The following is an 18,476-nucleotide window of genomic DNA, read 5'->3' as shown; positions in this document are numbered from 1 at the left end:
CTTAATAAATCACAAAAATCCTATTTGGGACTTAATCATTTATCACACCTGCAAGCCAGAGTCATCTTCATAAGGTTCTTTTTAGTGGGAAACTACATTAATCTTCATCACATTAATGATAAATGACACTTACTGCAGTTTGTGAATTACAAGTTCTCTCATTCTTGATATATAGCAGGCATTTCAGGGCTCTTCTGTTGGTTTTTGGCAATAAAAGAGAAACAGAAAGAGGAAACAGAGGACGGAGATAATTCACAACATTTAGGAACATGTATTGTGTGAATTTTTAATTTGAACAATTGGGAATGATTTGATATAGTATTTGTATCAGCATTAACTGAGAGGAAAAAAGAAAAAAAAAAATAGAAAAAAAAATATGCATCAGTCTGTCTAGTAAAGCATTGCCTTGAATGTAGTCAGGTATTTTCTTTATTAAAGTATTTGTATTCCTTTTGTGTTCTGGTTCTTGTATTCTTGTATTCCTTGTATTCTGGTCCACTTTTCTGATTAAAATATAAAACATTTTTTAAAAATAATGCCTATCACTGAAAGTTAAAATTAGAGATAGTTCAGTAACCTTGACTCACTTAAGTGAGTCCAAAATATTTCTAGTGGAATAAGGAGTTACAGAAATAAAATTTTTGGGAGGAAGCACTGCAAATAATGAACAGATATGTTCATTTCCTATTATTTCATTGTATGCCTTTCATGGGAAAACTGACGTTGAAAATATTGCTAGAACATAAGATTTAATTCTTTTTTTTTTTTTTTTTTTTTTTTTTACAGTCAGCAGAGCAGGGTGCACTTGATCCCCTCATCCAGATCATCGATGAAGATGTTAAAGTACCGAGTACCTCCCAGTACCAAGCCCTGGGGGACTCCACTAGTGACCGGCCTCCAACTGGATTTAATTCCATTCACCACAACTCTCTGGGCCAGGTCATCCAGCCAGCTCTTAACCCAACAAAGCATACACCAGTCCAAGCCATGAGCAGCCACTTTCCTGAGGAGAATGCTCTGGGGAATGGTGTCAAATGCCTTACTGAAGTCAAGGTAGACCACGTCCACAGCCTTTCCCTCATCCACTAAGTATGTCACCTTGTCATAGAATGAGATCAGGTTTGTCAAGCAGGACCTGCCCTTCATAAGTCCATGCTGACTAGGCCTGATCGCCTGCTTGCCCTGCAACTGCCACATGATGACACCCAAGATAATCTGCTCCATGAGCTTCCCTGGCACTGATGTTAAACTAACAGGCCTATAGTTCCCTGGGTCTACCTTACGGCCCTTCTTGTAGATGGGCATCCTGTTTGCTAGCCGCCAGTCAAGTGGGACCTCCCCTGATTGCCAGGACTGACAATAAATGATGGAAAGCGGCTTGGCCAGCTCCTCCACCAGTTCTCTCAATACCCTCGGGTGGATCCCATCCGGCCCCATCGACTTGCGTACATCCAAATGTTGTAGCAGGTCGCCAACCATTTCCTCGTGGATAGTGGGGGCCACATTCTGTTCCTCATCCCCTTCCTCGAGCTCAGGGTACTGGGCATCCAGAGAACAACGGGTTTTGCTGCTATAGACTGAGGCAAAGAAGGCGTTAAGCACCTCAGCTTTTTCCTCATCTCTGGTTACTAGGTTTCCCCCCACATTCAGTAAAGGATGAAGATTCTTCTTACTCCTCCTTTTTGTACTGATATATTTATAAAAGCATTTTTTGTTGTCTTTAACAGCAGTAGCCAGATTGAGCTCCAGATGAGCTTATTCATTTTGGTTTCCAGTGGCTGAATTTACAACAAAGTATAGATTAATCTAGGAAACCTTTGAAGAACCATATTTAGAAGTTTAGAAAGAAAATGATCAGTTATAGGTTGGTTACTCTTTGTTCTTCTTATGATTAATCATAAATGACATAACATATGTATGGTCACTGGAAGTAAAGTTAGGTGACATGGGAGAACTACAGGGTTGCTGTTGTCCATTTTAGGGGGAAAAATTGTGTGGCCCAGGCTCAATTAGAGTTGAAGCTGGCCACTATTGTTGTATATGTATTACATTACATTACATTACATTACATTACATTACATTACATTACATTATATTATATTATATGGATTATGATATATTAAATACAAAATATGTTAACAGCAAAAGGAGGAACAGAGAAAATATTGGTGAGAATGGTCACAAACAGGGTCATAGACAAGACAGCCATGTAATGCCTTCTTTGCTTCTGTTTTCAGTACCGATGATGGGCTCAGGGACCTCAGGTGCCCTGCGTTGGAGGACCATGTCTGTGGTAACAATATACTCCCAGCCAACCCCAAACCTGTGCAGGACTTGCTGCTCCAACTGGATGCATATGAGTCTATAGAGCCTGATATTATTCATCCTATTGTACTCAGAAACCTCTCTCAATTATTTCCAAAGGTCTTGGGAATCTGCAGGAGTCCCAGTTGACTGGAAGCTGGCAAATGTTCCAATCTTCAAGAAGCGCAAGAAGAAAGACCCTGGTAATTAAAGGCCTGTCAATCTCATTTCGCTGCCTGGTAAAATTACGGAGAAAATTATTCTGTGAGTTATTTAAAAACACCTGAAGGACAATGTCATAACTGGTCATAGAAAACACAGGTTCATGAGGGGAAAGTCTTGCTTAAAAAAACTTAATTTCTTTTTATGATAAGGTCCCCCATCTAGTTGACCAAGGGAAGCCAGTTGATGTAGCCTTTTGGGTTTTCAGTAGAGTTTTCAATACCGCTTCTCATAGTATCCTTCCAGACAAAATGTCCAGCATGCAGCTAGATAAAAACATAATATGATGGGTAAACAATTCGCTGACAGAATGGGCTCAAAGGGTTATAGTAAATGGCTGGTGGCAGGTCACTAGTGCAGTTCCCTAGGGTTACATTTTAGGACAGGTTCTCTTTAATGTTTTTATAAATGATTTGGATATAGGAATTGAAGGTATACTGAGTGAGTTTGTGGATGACACTAAAACAGGAGGAGTGGTTGACCCTGTTGAGGGTAGAGGGGTCTTGCAGTGACATCTTGACAAACAAGAGCTGGGCAATCACCAACCATATGAAGTTTAACAAGAGCAAGTGCCAGATTTTGCATCTGGGAAGAGGCAGATCTGTCTGTGTGTACAGACTAGGAGATGAGAATCTGGAAAGCAGTACCACAGAAAGGGATCTGGAGGTTTTGGTTGATGGCGATTTGAATATGAGTCAAAAGGATGCCCTGGCCACCCATACACTGGGGTGCATCAGGCACAGCATTGCTAGCCAGTTGAGGGAAGGGATTTTCCTGCTCTACTCTCCACTGGTGCAGCCTCACCTTGAGTACTGTGTGCAGTTTTGGGTGGATGGGCAAGTACTGATCTCTGCTCTCTGGTGACAGCAACAGGACCTGAGGGAACACCATGGGGTTGCAACAACAGAGGAAGTTCAGGCTGGATGTTAGGAAAAGGTTCTTTACCTAGAGGGTGGTCAGGCACTGCAACAGCCTCCACCGAGGAGTGGCCACACCACTAAGACTGCTGGAGTTGAAGAAGCATTTGGACAACATTCTCACACACATGGTCTGATTTTTTGGTGGTCCTTTATGGAGCCAACAGCTGGACTTAATGATCCCTATGGGTCTCTTCCAACTCAGGATATTCTATGATTCTACGATATAATCTCTGAGAAGATTTACAGAAAATTTACAAACAAATCACTATTTTTAAACAGGTGTGAATGCAGTTGCAATGCTCAGATAGTAAAACTTTTATACACTTTTTTTTTTTTTTAAAAAAAAAAGCACTGAGTATGAGCAGATTTGATATTTATATTTGTTACATAGCACCACGCAATGCAATTTATATTCAAATATTATATAAAACACAGCCTTGTCAGAATGGCTATACTGCAGAAGAGGCAGTAGGACATGACTCTGGAGCAAGATGTCAATCTGAAGTTACCTGAATGAGTAATTGCCTCTCAGTAGGACCTTAATCTGGGATCTGGACACTGGGGTAAACTTATCTTTACATACTTGCTGCAACCTGTTTTGCTATAGGTGCCACTGTCATCCTTTAAATAAGAAGATCCCTATATCTCCTATTGAAACTGAGGTATGTTTTTACTCTGCAGTTAAGGCTATGCTCCTCTTGCAATACCTACACGACCTTTCTACCTAAAACCTGATTATACTATTTTCTTACATACAGTGACAGAAAGACCCAGTCATGACCCGTTTCCATTATGAGACTCATTTTTGTTTTGTTTTGTTTTGTTTTGTTTTACTGTTGCAACAAAAATATTGCACAGAAAAAAATTCCTACTCAGACTGGATTTTGCCGAACATAGCAGTTTTCCACATTCAAAACAGAAGATACAATGTCATGTTTTTGTGGAGATTTGTTTTCATAAACTTCAGTAAACACTAACTGCATAAATCTCTGGTAAGCAAATATAAAATAAGCTTATCTGCCAGCTTATAGAAGAGGAGCTTAATATACACTTCTTTCAGATAAGTACCTCTGGAACTGCATTGGGTAAACATTTCAAAAGCAATTAAAAAAGTAATCCTTAATTTTTGATAATGAAACACTTGAAAATCCAGTGATCTGTGTGCATATTTAAATAGTTACATGTTCAAAATGGGTTTTTAATTGAAGATAGTATATGGTGTATAACACACATAAATAAAAAACATAAACAAACAAATAAACAAACAAAAGTAAAAAAGTTTTTGTGACTTCTTCATTTCCACAGAGGTGAATTTTTCTATTCTGTCAGTTGCAGCAAAAGCAGCATCACTTTATTTTGCAAACAAAAAAAAACGACCCTATAACAAGCCTACACACTGATGGGAACTGAGAACTTGACATGAAATCAGCATCTGCATTTACATAACAATCCGAAGGTAACAGGCTCTAATTTCTTAAGGAAGACATGATCAGAGCCAGGAAAACAAGGATTAGTTTGTCCAGTCACTGGGGTTATTTTTTATTACACTGGGACTACCAATATAAGAGTATAAAGTTTGTGACACAGTCCTTAACTGTATTACACATGGCAGAAAGAAGTAAAAAACAAAAAACATACAACAACAAAACAGGCAAAAGCTTATTTATTTATTTATTTATTTCTCACTTGTAGCTTATTTGAAACTACCAAAAGAGGGAAATTATTCTGTGAAAGGCACCATATGAATGGATAAACAGGTACTGCTGTTCAGCAAAGAAAATTAAGCAATTGGACTGTGCACTTAGTCACATGGTCTAAACTTTTGTGTAGACCTGTGCAGTGCCAGGAGTTGGACTTGATGATCATTATGGGTCCCTTCCAACTCGAGATATTCTATGATTCTATAATTCTATAATTCTAAGATGATGCAGAAACTTATACTGTATTTGGTGGAACTAGAATAATTTTTAGAGCAAACACAGAAGTATCTGATTGAGATAAATATCTAATGATAACTGGTAAAATTTGGCTTAACTGGCAATATGAGCGTTTTCCATTATTGTTCCTTTATTCAGCCTCTGATTGCAATCCTTTAGCTGCTGCTTTCTTTTTTTTCAGTTTACATATTTCTCTCCTCCCTGAGTCTACCCCTTCATATGTATTGTACAGTTCAAGCACTAATAATAAATAAATAAATAAAATAAATAAAATAAATATCGTGGTCTTTCACATTTCTCTGTCTTTCTGAAGGCTTAGATGGAATTAAATGCATGTTTATAAGCTATGTCTATTCCTGAATTGTATCCTATACCAAGATGTATTAGCTTCAGATGTCCTGAAGCTGGGAGCTGGGAGCTGCAGGGGCAACCTTGGGAGGCCCCTGTGAGGAGATACAGCTAGTTCCAACTAGTTCCAGCAAGCTCCCACAGCCTCATGGCAGGGCATACCTGAGCGCAGCAGCCCCACTGGTGGCAGTTTTCAGAAAAATTATTTGAGAAAGAGTAAAGCACCAAGAAGGAAGGAGCAAAGGAATGAGAGCAAGAGCAGTAGGATTTACTCTGTGGCAGAACTGGTAACACTGAAGGGTAAATTGGTCAAAGGAAGGGACTGAGGCCCATGAAGGACCCACGCTGAAGCAGAGGCAATGAGTTAGGAAGGAAGGGAGGAAGGAGTGGAAAAAATAAGTGAAAAACAGAAGGGGCAGAAAGAAATGCCTACATGATGCCAACCTCTTGTGTCTCATTGAAGGGACTGAGTGCAACCTGTGATGATAACAAGGGAGTGGAGACTGGGAAGTGGGGAAAAGAGATGTTTACTGTAAGCATCTGTGTTTTTGCCTTTGTTTCCAAATACACAAATCAGTATTTAAAGGTTTATGATATATGACAATAACTTTTTTGTGTTAAGTTTGTTATGCCCATGACAATAACTGGTGAATCATTTCCTGTCTTTATTTTGACCCATAAGTTTTCATTTTCTGCTTCTTCATATTTTCTCCCCCATCCTGCAAGGGTAGAGACTGAGTGTGTGTTTGGCTTCAGGCCATGGCCAAATCACCACCCTAGATAACTGTAAAAGGGTTAATCTTATACTCCTCAAGGACTGTTTGCCCTATTGGGTAGTAGTTCCTGTCACTGCAAAGTGAAAACAAAACAAAGTTTTGACAATTTTGAAAGTTTTGAAATTCTGGGAATTTCAAAAACAATAATATATTATATGTTATGAACATAAGGTATATTCAAAAAATCAGCTTTGTTACTACAAGCGTTATATAACACCCTTAATCTGGTTTTGTTTTGAGCAAATACCAAAATCACAAGATAGGTACCTAAATCCGCAAAAAAATCTTGCTTCTGGAAAAATGCAAATATATGCAAAATTAAATTTTAAACAGAAGTTTGTTTCAATGGATGAAAAAAAAAAAAAAAAAAAAAAAAAAAAAGTAAAAAGTGGGAGTGAACAGCCCTCACAGCTCTAAGACAAGCATATGGATGTACCTAAATGTTAGAAATCTGTTCAGGATTCTATGAGGATGGTTAGTCCTAATACCTGTTCCAGATATTACCATCTATCTTTATGCAATATGTATTGCATCAAAACCATCCTGTGATTACATGGGAATTGTCTGAGAACTGATAGTGTATTTTCAAAAATAGACTTCCTCTGCTTTCTCCCTCCTTCTTCCCCCACGATTGTATTTAAGAGTTGACTATCTGTTCTCTATTACATGAACGTTAAACAGAATTTTAAAATGAACATTCCTTGTGTTGCCGCTGTCTTTGTCCCATTTCCTCTGTAAACATTTTCTAATCAGACTTTTAGTTCTGTTAGAGTGGAATTATTCACAGTATCACAGTATCTGTGAATTTACACATTCACACTATCTTTGATCAGTGAGACACTTCGTTTACTTTTACAACTGGAAAAGTTTTGGGGATTTCCCAATCATGTGAGAACTGAAAAGGCATAAGACAGACAGCCAAATTCTTTTGGCCACTCAAAGAAAATAATTATCTTGAAAACAGCTGCATTAATACTGTGAAGTTTAACTCAAGCAGCCATAAGTCTTTGTTTTGCAACTGTTGACTATCATTGGCAAGAATATAAGTCATTGTGAAAGTCTCATTTATCTCCTAAATTCTACAGTCATTTCCTAAGTGTGATTTTTCATTGCATACCATATCATGTGATGCTACATACATTGCTTTTATGGTAAAGTTGAACATGTGTCAAAATTTTATTTTCTTACAGTGCTTTCTCTTGGCTCTCTCCCTCCACATTTTCAGGTTTAACAATAAAGTACTTATATAGACTCTTTGTAACACTCCAAAGCAAGCTGATGAACATGCCTGTCATTCTTGCAGTCTCTGAATTTTCATTATATCTTTTATCAGATGGACTATACCCAAAGGAATCACCATGAAAATCCATATTAAGACTACTTGAATTTTGATACCTCCATAAACTCAAATCAATGGTTGTGGCCATCCAGAAAGTTTGGTGTACCTCAACAAAAGGTGGAACAAGAAAAAGAGAAAAGGAAACACTTTAGGCTCCTAAATCAAATAAAGACACTGAGCAACTTCATATGGGGGGGTGGGGGGGTGGGGGGGAAGATGTTACAGTACTTGAGTTGTGGTTCAGTTGTCATTTAACAATAAGATCAACCAGAGGTGAAACAATCACACTGCTAAACCCATCTTAGATTTTCCATATTTCATGTTTTAAACAGTCCACTGAATATTGCTGTATCAAATGATCAATGCCACTGTGGGGATCCATATGAGGAGAGAAAGGGAAATCTGCCTCCACTCTTATATCTGTTGGCAAAAGTAGTTACAGTATTGCGAACAGAAGGGAATATTAAAATTACAGTTACTATAAGCCATCAGTAGATTAGCAGTATTAGAAGTAGGAAGGGAGAAGGAAGGAAAATTACTATTCACTGCCTTATCTAAGTTATTGTATTTTATACATTTGTATTTAGCTTTTCATTCCCAAAGGAAAAATTCTGACTTCAACAGTTTTTCAATGACACATGATATGATATAAATTTATATATCATGTGATAGCAGCAATGAGTTCTTGTACTACTTGGTAATACTTGAAAAGAAGAAATTGCAGAACTCAAGGGATAAATTTCAGTCACAGATGCCCTTTTTATCTCATCAGATAGATCAGTCACCTTAAAATCTCCCCCCTCCCATTTAATTTCAGTGGAATTACTTAGTACTAACGTTTCAACATTTCATGCAAAAACCTTGATACAGATATTATCTGGCTCATGTTTATACACTCAGGAAAAAAAAAAAAAAAAATAGTAGTAGGTCCACTCTTTTCCAGTCTCCACAAATGAAAATATAACACAAAAGTAGTATATTTTTCTAATTAAGCTAAAACAAAAATTTACACATAGTAACGAAGATGATGATACTCTGTACAAAAACGACCAAAAAAAGACCAAAAATGTCTTCTTTTTGAGCAGCTTGTATAGAGACTTTGGATTCACTACAAGGGACTAGCGATATTTAGACACAGAATAACAGATGAAACCAACATCAATGAAAGTACATTGTAGTTCAGCAAGATTAGTGGAATGCATGATGCAGGATGAACATTATATTCTGCCTTCCATTAGAAATAAAAGCATTAGACAGCTGTTTTCTTTAAGGCTTTATAGAAGAAAAGGTTTCTAAGGAGAGATCTAAGCAAGAAAAGAGTAGTCTTTTATGTGTTTTATGTAAACAAACAAAAAATAAATAAAATATGCCTGTGTATTTTTTTTTTCTCATTAACAAAGGATTTTGCTGTGTATCAATGAAAACTGAAAATTTCTAACTATTCTATTCCTGAAAAACATCAAAGAAATAACTAGAGTTTACAATCGAATAGTTAGTTTCCACCTACCACTTATTTTGTCAGAAATTTCTCATAAGTGATATCATTTCAGTATTGGGTTGGAGCAGAAGCTAAGGCCAAAAGATGAACAACTGATCACAAGAAAAATAAAATACTACTAGCTACATGACCAGTACAATCAATTTTCTTTTACGCTGCCTCGTCCTCCCTTTCAAAAAAAAATAATAAAAAAAAATCAGAGATTATGAATGATTAAACAAAGAACACAAGTAAGCATGTTTAAGATAAAAGGAACTGATGATTCAAAGTCTATAATATAAAGTCTTATTAATTCCTTCTCCCCCAGCATTATGGTACATCAACGACAAAAGGGAAGAAAACAGCTAAGGAGCAAACTGTGAAAGGAAAAGTTACACAAGACTGATGAATATCTTGGGCTCTCAGATGTGGAAAAGTGATTGAGATAATGGTTCACAATCATGCCAAAAATCCGTAGAGATATTAAGATACTTAGAATCTATGACTACTATATCTGAAAACAGATGAAAAATCTGTAATAATCAACTTCTAACATGACAAGATGGGTTCCTCCCATCCAAGGAGGAACAAGAAATTATGAGGGGGAAAAAACAATCTCAAAATTCTCTTCCAGGATGGCATGATAGGAGTGGTGCCTAGATGAATTTTAAATGGTGAGATTTCATAAAGAAGTTGTGAGAAGTTAAATTTGATCTGATGTACCCGGTGATTGACAAGATCTTTGGAACTGAACAGCATACTCACCATCACTATCATGGAAGCCACTGAGAGGCATCTATAAGAAAAAGAAGCAGAAAACAATGCAGGATAAGCCACCATCAAGACATGAAATGTTTTTGTTTGTGTGTTTTTTTCGCTGCTGGCAGAGGTCTTGTCCTAAGATTTGGTTTTAGCATACAGTGTATATACATATATATATATATATATTTTTTTTTTCTCACAGTTTATTCTGACTAAATACCATTGTCTTCAAAGTAGTACTTTTTTTTTTTTTTTTTTTTTTTTTTTTTTTTCCCAAAAGAACCTTTTCAATTTTGTCTATATTTTCTTCCTCACCACCAGTACACCACCATTCAGTGTCACACATCTGAATCCATGAAATATATCTCTTATTTAAGGTTCTTCCTTTGACCACAGAAGTGCATTTAGGCGAGCCACTGTGACTTCGACCTCTTTTGACTGGCACTTTGGCTTTTTGAGAAAGAAAGCAACTGTACTAAATTACCATCACTTGCAGCATTCGGGAATTTGGAGATCAGACCTTGGCACTTCTGTTGATGATGAATGAAGAAGGATTCTATAACTTCAAATAAAGGGACAGGTAATGCTACTTTTATTACTGTTCCACAGTGCCACATCCTATGAAATCACAGTTCACAAAGGTCAACAGATGCATTTCATCTTGACTTTATCCTTGAGCTGAGAAATCACATGCATTGGAAAGTAACACTAGATAGGACTTGAGGAGAAAAAAACATGAGCAATGTTTTGTAATTTATATGTAGCCCCTATAAATGAAGGGAGTCAACATTTTTTACCCATAGTCTCTATAGGTTGACTACAATCTGCATCATCAGACCAGCAAGAGGGGAAGTAGAAAAGAGTATGCTTCATACTTTTTGGACAAAGAACAGTTTGCACATTGCTGATTATGTGCATTCCCCAAACCATTGGGATTAACTATAGCTATTCTCCTTATTAGGTCATTTGACTTTGAACACATCAGTTAGTAAGTCCAGTTTGTATAGTTTAGCCCTAGCATGACCAGACATTATCCTAAAATTAGTGTCCATGATCAACTTTGCTAGTGGCAGGTAACTGGGAATAAAAGAGAAAACACCTATTCTCCTTTCTAGAAATAACAGTTTAGAGTGGAGTTAGTTGAAAATTCTGCCTAGATGGTAAAATGTACTGTATCATCTTCCAGGGTAGATGAAAAATCTTAGATTTGCAGACCAGTACATTTAGTTAACATTACATAGCTGCTCTCTTTTCAATATAGATTATGTTATTGTGGAATTATCTGCTCAGGATACATAATATCTCAAAGACAGCAGTACTCTAATGTACTTATTTCACATTTATTCTTCCCTCTCAATATGCATTGACCAACTGAGAAAGTTCAAAAATAGGAATGGAGAGAATTTTGCATGTGACCTGTGCCATTTATGTAAAGTACATTTGCTCAAGGTGAAGCATAAATATAGAGGCAGAACAACATATTTTCTCTTGAAATATAAACAAATATTTATCTATGATAAATACAATTATGCTATAGGGAATTCACCAAAAAGGACTAGTTCAGAAGCCATTTGAGATATTCACTAGGGAAGAACGGCAAGGCTAGTCTGCTCAGGGCAGCTGTGCGGGCTTTATACTTAGAGGTATTCAACTGGACAAATCCCTACACAAATTAGCCTGGTCTGATTTCACAGTTGGCCCTGCTTTGAGTGCGGGCATGCACTAGACACCCCATGAGGTTCTATCCAACCTGAACAGCTGTATGACACCATCTCTGCCTGGGCATATAATGAGACTTATTATTGTTCCTTGCCATGTAGTATGTTATGGTATACTATGTAGAATGTAATAACAAAATATTATTGAAATGGAAAGAAATGTTAAGGGAACAGTAAATATAAACATTTTTTTTTTTTTTCCCCACAAAAATAGGTGTACATTTGTTTCAACTTCATATGGTAGTTTATGCAATGGATATTTGTGGAACCTGAATTTCAAATTTTGCATATACACAGGTGAATGGAAACCTAATTCTGCTCCTGTAGGCAAAGAATACTTAATCCTGTCCTTATTGCTATAGCTTAACCATTAATACTTTTCAAATAAGTGAAAAAAATCATATGCCTTATCTCCTGCCAACTACTTATTCCCATCACCTACCTGGTTTTGGCTGGGATAGAGTTAATTTTCTTCATAGTGGCTGGTATGTACTGCTTTTTGAATTCAGGAGAAAAACAGTGCTGATAACAACCATGATGATTTGTTGTTGCTGAGGAGTGCTTATACAGAATTAAGGACTGTTCAGTTTTTCATGCTGCCCTGACTGTGAGAAGGCTCTGGGTGCACAAGAAGCTACAAGAATCTACAAGAAGCTACAAGAAGCATACCTGCTGGAAAAGCCACAAAGCAGGCTGTAAGCAATCCAGAAGACTCTTGGTGTGTGCTGAGGATAACTTCCTGGTCCAGGTATTAGGCAAACCAAGCAGAGGAGAAGTGTTACTGGACCAAGTGCTTACCAGTGCTGATGAACTCATTAAAGGAGTTAAGATAAAAGGCAGTCTGGGCTGCAGTGACCATGCCCTGGTTGACTTTGTGACTTTGAAGAATGTGGACCTGGCGAGGAGCAAAGTCAGGACCCTGAACTTCTGAAGAGCGAACTTTGAGCTGTTTAAAGACCTCATGGATGAGATCCCTTGGAAAACTGTCCTTAGGGGCCGAGCAGCTGAGCAGAGCTGGCAGCTCTTTAAAGATGTTTTCCTTAGAGCACAAGAACTCTCCATCCCCGGGTGTAAGAGAACAGGCAGGGAGGGCAAAAAAAGGGATTGGCTGAACAAGGACCTGTTGGTCAAACTGAGGTGCAAGAAGGAAATGCACAGGCAGTGGAAGCTGGGACATGTAGCCAGGGCAGAGTACAGGGATGCCAACGGGATGCGCAGAGGTGGGATCAGGAAAGCCGAGGCACAGATGGAACTGAGCTTGGCAAGGGATGCAAATAAGAAGAAGGGATTCTATAGGTACATTGGCCAGAAAAGAAAGGTCAAGGAGACCGTACTCCCTTGGATAGACGAGAAGGGAGAACTGGTAACAACAAACATGGAGAAGGCTGAAGTACTCAGCAACTGCTTTGCTTCAATCTTCACTGCCAATCAGGCTTCCCAACTCTCTCATTTCTGCAGACCTGTAGATGAAGGCTGGTGGAGCACAGTTCATTCCGCAGTAAGCAAAGATCAGCTTCAAGACAGAATCACACAGAATCACAGAATAGTCTAGGTTGGAAGAGACCTCCAAGATCACCGAGTCCAACCTCCGACCTAACGCTAACAAATCTTCCGCTAAACCATATCCCTAAGCTCTACATCTAAATGTCTTTTAAAGACCTCCAGGGATGGTGACTCAACCACTTCCCTGGGCAGCCCGTTCCAGTGACTAACAACCCGTTCAGTAAAGAAGGTCTTCCTAATATCCAACCTAAACCTCCCCTGGCACAACTTTAGCCCATTCCCCCTCATCCTGTCACCAGGCATGTGGGAGAATAGACCAATCCCCACCTTGCTACAGCCTTCTTTCAGGTACCTGTAGAGTGTGAAAAGTCGCCCCTGAGCCTCCTCTTCTCCAGGCTAAACAGTCTCAGCTCCCTCAGCTACTCCCCATAAGACTTGTTCTCCAGACCCTTCACCAGCTTCGTAGCCCTTCTCTGAACTCGCTCAAGCACCTCCATGTCCTTCTTGTAGCGAGGGGCCCAAAACTGAACGCAGTACTCGAGGTGTGGCCTCACCAGTGCCGAGTACAGGGGGACAATCACTTCCCTGGAAAAGCTGCCCACGCTGTTTCTTATGCAAGCCAGGATGCTGCTGGCCTTCTTGTCCACCTGAGCACACTGTTGGCTCATATTCAGCCAACTATCAACCAATACTCCCAGGTCCTTCTCTGCCAGGCAGCTTTCTAACCACACATCTCCCAGCCTGTAGCGCTCTTTGGGGTTGCTGTGCCCCAGGTGCAGGACCCGGCACTTGGCCTTGTTGAACTTCATACCGTTGACCTCGGCCCATCGGTCCAGCCTATCCAGATCCTCCTGCAGAGCCTTCCTACCCTCGAGCAGATCGACACACGCACCTAACTTGGTGTCATCTGCAAACTTACTGAGGGTGCACTTGATCCCCTCATCCAGATCATCGATGAAGATGTTAAAGAGGACTGGTCTCAGTACCGAGCCCTGGGGGACTCCACTAGTGACCGGACTCCAACTGGATTTGACTCCATTCACCACAACTCTCTGGGCCCGGCCATCCAGCCAGCTCTTAACCCAACAAAGCATACGCCAGTCCAAGCCATGAGCAGCCAGTTTCCTGAGGAGAATGCTGTGGGGAACGGTGTCAAATGCCTTACTGAAGTCAAGGTAGACCACGTCCACAGCCTTTCCCTCATCCACTATGTCACCTTGTCATAGAATGAGATCAGGTTTGTCAAGCAGGACCTGCCCTTCATAAGTCCATGCTGACTAGGCCTGATCGCCTGCTTGCCCTGCAAGTGTTGCATGATGACACCCAGGATAATCTGCTCCATGAGCTTCCCTGGCACTGATGTTAAACTAACAGGCCTACAGTTCCCCAGGTCTACCCTCTGGCCCCCTTCTTTTATATGGGTGTCCCGTTTGCTAGCCGGACCTCCCCTGATTGCCAGGACTGACGATAAATGATGGAAAGGACTGTCGATAAATGATGGAAAGAAGATGATGGAAAGAAGACCTTCTGATGAAAGTCAACAGGCATATGTCTATGGGGCCTGATGACATGCTCCCCAGAGTCCTGAGGCAACTGGCTGTTGGAGTTGCCAAACCTCTCTCTCTCATATCTGAAAAGTCATGGCAGTTGAGTAAAGTCCCTGGTGACTGGAAAAAGTGAAACATCACTCCCATTTTTAAAAAGGGTAGAAAGGAAAAATCTGGGGAAATACAGACAGGGACAAAAAGAATGGCTAAATTTGTTCAATGAATTATTCATTGCGAGTTATTATGAAGACTAATTATTATTATTGTTATTATTTCCATTGTTCCTATGCCACAATTTTCACTTCTGGGTGTCAGGTCAGTGTGGTACACTGATTAAAGAAATAATTAAGTTCCTGTTCCTGAAAGAATATTCCCATTCCCTGAAAATCATTACTTTCATCAAGTCATGTTAGAAGGACTGAGACTGATGATAATACTCTATCAAAGAAGACAGAACGGAAAAAAGAAAAAAAAGAAAAAAAAAAGAAAAAAAAAGGAAAAAAAAATCTCGTTCCTTTCACACTGAGTAATGTAAGATACTAAATAAGTTTCTGTATGTTGACTTCGGGAAGAAAAGTACAATTCTAAGGAATATAGAAAAGCAGGCTGTGTCCATCCATGATGACAGACAGAAAATATTAACAGTTCATTAGTTCTGTTACCAACACAGGATTCTTGGAAATTTCACTGTAATCTTTGGTCTTCTTTTTGCATGAATCTATTGGAGTTTGAAAACATATGGGTACATTAGCAGTTTTCGACCAGTAGAAAACAATATGTTGGATTAGTTGTAGGCATTTCAGTAATCTCACAGTGTTGATTAGGCAGGATAGAATGTTGGATAGACACTTAGGTCAAAATATCATTATATTGTTTTTACCAGAAAAGGAGCAGAACACTAATGAACAGCATTGAAATTTCTTGGTGAGATATTTCTGTACCACCTGCTAACCAATATAGAGGGATTTTTTTCATCATATAAAAAAATATAATATTCTATATAGACTGACTGTTTTATAGGAAACATATATGTTCCCTTATTCCTGTCTTCTTTTCTGAAGTTCACTCAAAACTGGTCTCTATTGCTCTAATTTAGTTACTTCCATTATGTTAATTTTGTTGACTAGGGTGATGCAACAGTTTTTTAAAGTATATTTCCACCATGTTGCAGCCTTAGTCACCCAAGGTTTGTTCAGTGTATGGATATAACCTCAAAATATGTTCTGATAAATACCATGGAATTTCTGTGGAAGTTGTTAAGCTACATGACAAAAGGGCTCCTCTCCATTCACATGAAGGAGCATTGACACATGAGAGCAGATTGGGAAACTCAATAATTGGGTCAGAGGCACAAGCATCTCTCCCAGGGTGAGTCTATGGATAATGTTCTTCCCAGATCAGCTTTTGGACTGAAAGGGTTCACTGGCTAGGGTTTTAAGACCCATTATGGGATGCAAGTAAAAAGTATTTCAGGATTGCAAATAACAAGTTAAGGGGTGTTTGGAAGGAACCAAGAATATGGAAAGAGATGGATCAAAGTGGAAAAAGCAAGGGAAAGGGCTAAGTAATAAAGGGCTTAAAAGGATCAATTGTATGAAGTGGCTGGTCAGGACATGCCCTGCAACTGATCAGTGCAGCCTATTCTGTCTTCTCATTAAACTTAATTTCCAAATCTTTTCCTGAATTAGGAAACTCTGTTCAGTGTGCATGTATGTATGGAGGTCTGCATGCAAGCAATGAGTCAGCCAAGAAAGTATGTCTGTCTGTCTGTCTGTCATGCCAGCAACTAGAGAGGCTGGTGAGCCTGCATGTTGAATTGGTGTCTATGCCAGTGTGTGATCACTTGTGAAAATCAAGCTGACATATTGGTTTGGGAGCTAAGTATTGGAGTGACCATAAGTCTGGACCAGATATAGGAGAGATAGAAGGGTCATAGAATCCCAGGTTGATGTACTGGGTCTGGCTGGGATGTTAACTTTTCCCTGCAGCAGGACCTTGGAGGTCTCTTCCAAACTAGATGACTCTGTGATTCTGTGGAATTTTACTAATTCTGTTTGGGACAATGCTCATATGTTCCCAAAGTCCTGAATCAGTTAAGAAATGTTTATACTAAAAAAAGAAAAATGAAGTCTAGACAGATGAGAGTGGGCTGACTATGGTAAACTGTTTAATAGTAGCTGTAAAATGAAGATTACAAAGGATGTGAAGAAAACCTTAGTAAGGTAATTTATGTGGGAAAAATGTTGGAAGTCATACCCTGTCTACAAAATAAGGTTATAGTCATAACTGCTTTTATAAAATGAAAGAAAACATTCCTATAAGAGATGCTACCAATGCATTTGTAACATTTAAAAAAAAAACCATTTCACTGTTTGTTGTACATATAACATGTGAAATAATGTATCCTTAAACTAATGCTGGTTTTGTGTAAGTCATGTGCTCATAATACTTTTGATATCAGGATGGAATGAATATTAATGGATATTTTATTCAATTTGCTATAAATCTAATAAGCAAGTAGAAGGACATAGCTTGTATGAAAACACTCATAGAATCATAGAATGGTTTGGGTTGGAAGGAACCCTAAAGACATCTAATTCCAGCCCCCCACCATGGGCAGGGACACCTTCCACTAGACGAGGTTGCTCAAAGCCCCATCCAACCTTTCCTTGAACACTTACAGGGGTGGGGCATCCACAACTACTCTGGGCAACCTGTTCCAGTGCCTCACCACCCTAAGAGTAAGGAATTTCTTCCTTATATCTAATATAAATCTACCATCTTTTAATTTAAACCCGTTATTCCTTCTACTATTGAAGGTGTGTAGATCCTGAAAGACTGTATGGGAAAAAATAAACAAATATGTAGAAAGATTTACTCTATTCTACCACAGTTATCTGCCCCTTAAAATGAATATTTCGCTAGCTATAACTGAGTTAATTACAAATGACGATCAGGAGTGTCTGATATTTGGACTTTTCCAATCGTACATAATTATGTTTCTTCATACAAGTAGGTATGCTGACAAGAATATTCCTAATAATGAAGGAATACAGTATTTTCCTTAAACTATTGGAAAGAAAAATCATTTATTCTTCATTTCTTAATCTCAGAACAAAAAATGGTTATAATTTCCAAGGTACTAATTTAGGAAGTCTGTGGGGAAAAAAAAAAAAAAAAAAAAAAAGTTGACTAGGGATTCAAGTAAGATCATAGATCTTTATTATTATTATTATTATTTGTATGCAAGATATTTTTTTCCTAATGATTGGATCAACATAACTGACCAAATATTTATTGTTTAATTGCTTGAAGTTTAAACATGCTGAGCTGTTTCAACATTATTTCTCCCTCTCTTAAAATACATACAATCCTCTGTTAAGTATGATAATTTCAATTTTTATTTGCATTAAAGAAAAACAATTATTTGATATGATTACTGGTGTGTTATTGACAGTTTGTCTTTTGATTCATCCATATTTAACATTTTCAAGGGCAAATGTTTCTCTTTCTCTTTCTTTCTCTTTCTCTTTCTTTTTCTTTTTTTGTTTCTCTTATTTTCTTTTTCTTTTTTTCTTTTTCTTTTTCTTTTTCTTTTTCTTTTTCTTTTTCTTTTTCTTTTT

The 18,476-nt window shown here is 38.3% G+C and overlaps 1 protein-coding gene and 1 long non-coding RNA gene across 2 annotated transcripts in view; both read right to left on the bottom strand.

Moving 5' to 3' along the window:
• LOC118162298 overlaps positions 1-616 on the bottom strand; it is a 752-nt gene extending 136 nt beyond the window's left edge. Inside the window, exon 1 of the long non-coding RNA XR_004748383.1 lies at positions 49-616. This is a non-coding gene — a long non-coding RNA (uncharacterized LOC118162298). The remainder of the gene's footprint in view (positions 1-48) is intronic.
• FAM155A (family with sequence similarity 155 member A) overlaps positions 1-18,476 on the bottom strand; it is a 515,407-nt gene that overhangs the window by 159,151 nt on the left and 337,780 nt on the right. The gene's annotated exons all lie outside the window — the stretch shown is intronic.

This window comes from Oxyura jamaicensis, chromosome 1, assembly GCF_011077185.1.
Source record: "Oxyura jamaicensis isolate SHBP4307 breed ruddy duck chromosome 1, BPBGC_Ojam_1.0, whole genome shotgun sequence".
Lineage (NCBI taxonomy): Eukaryota > Metazoa > Chordata > Aves > Anseriformes > Anatidae > Oxyura > Oxyura jamaicensis.
The sequence above is the reverse complement of the archived record's forward strand: the minus strand, read 5'-3'. Positions and strand labels throughout refer to the sequence as shown.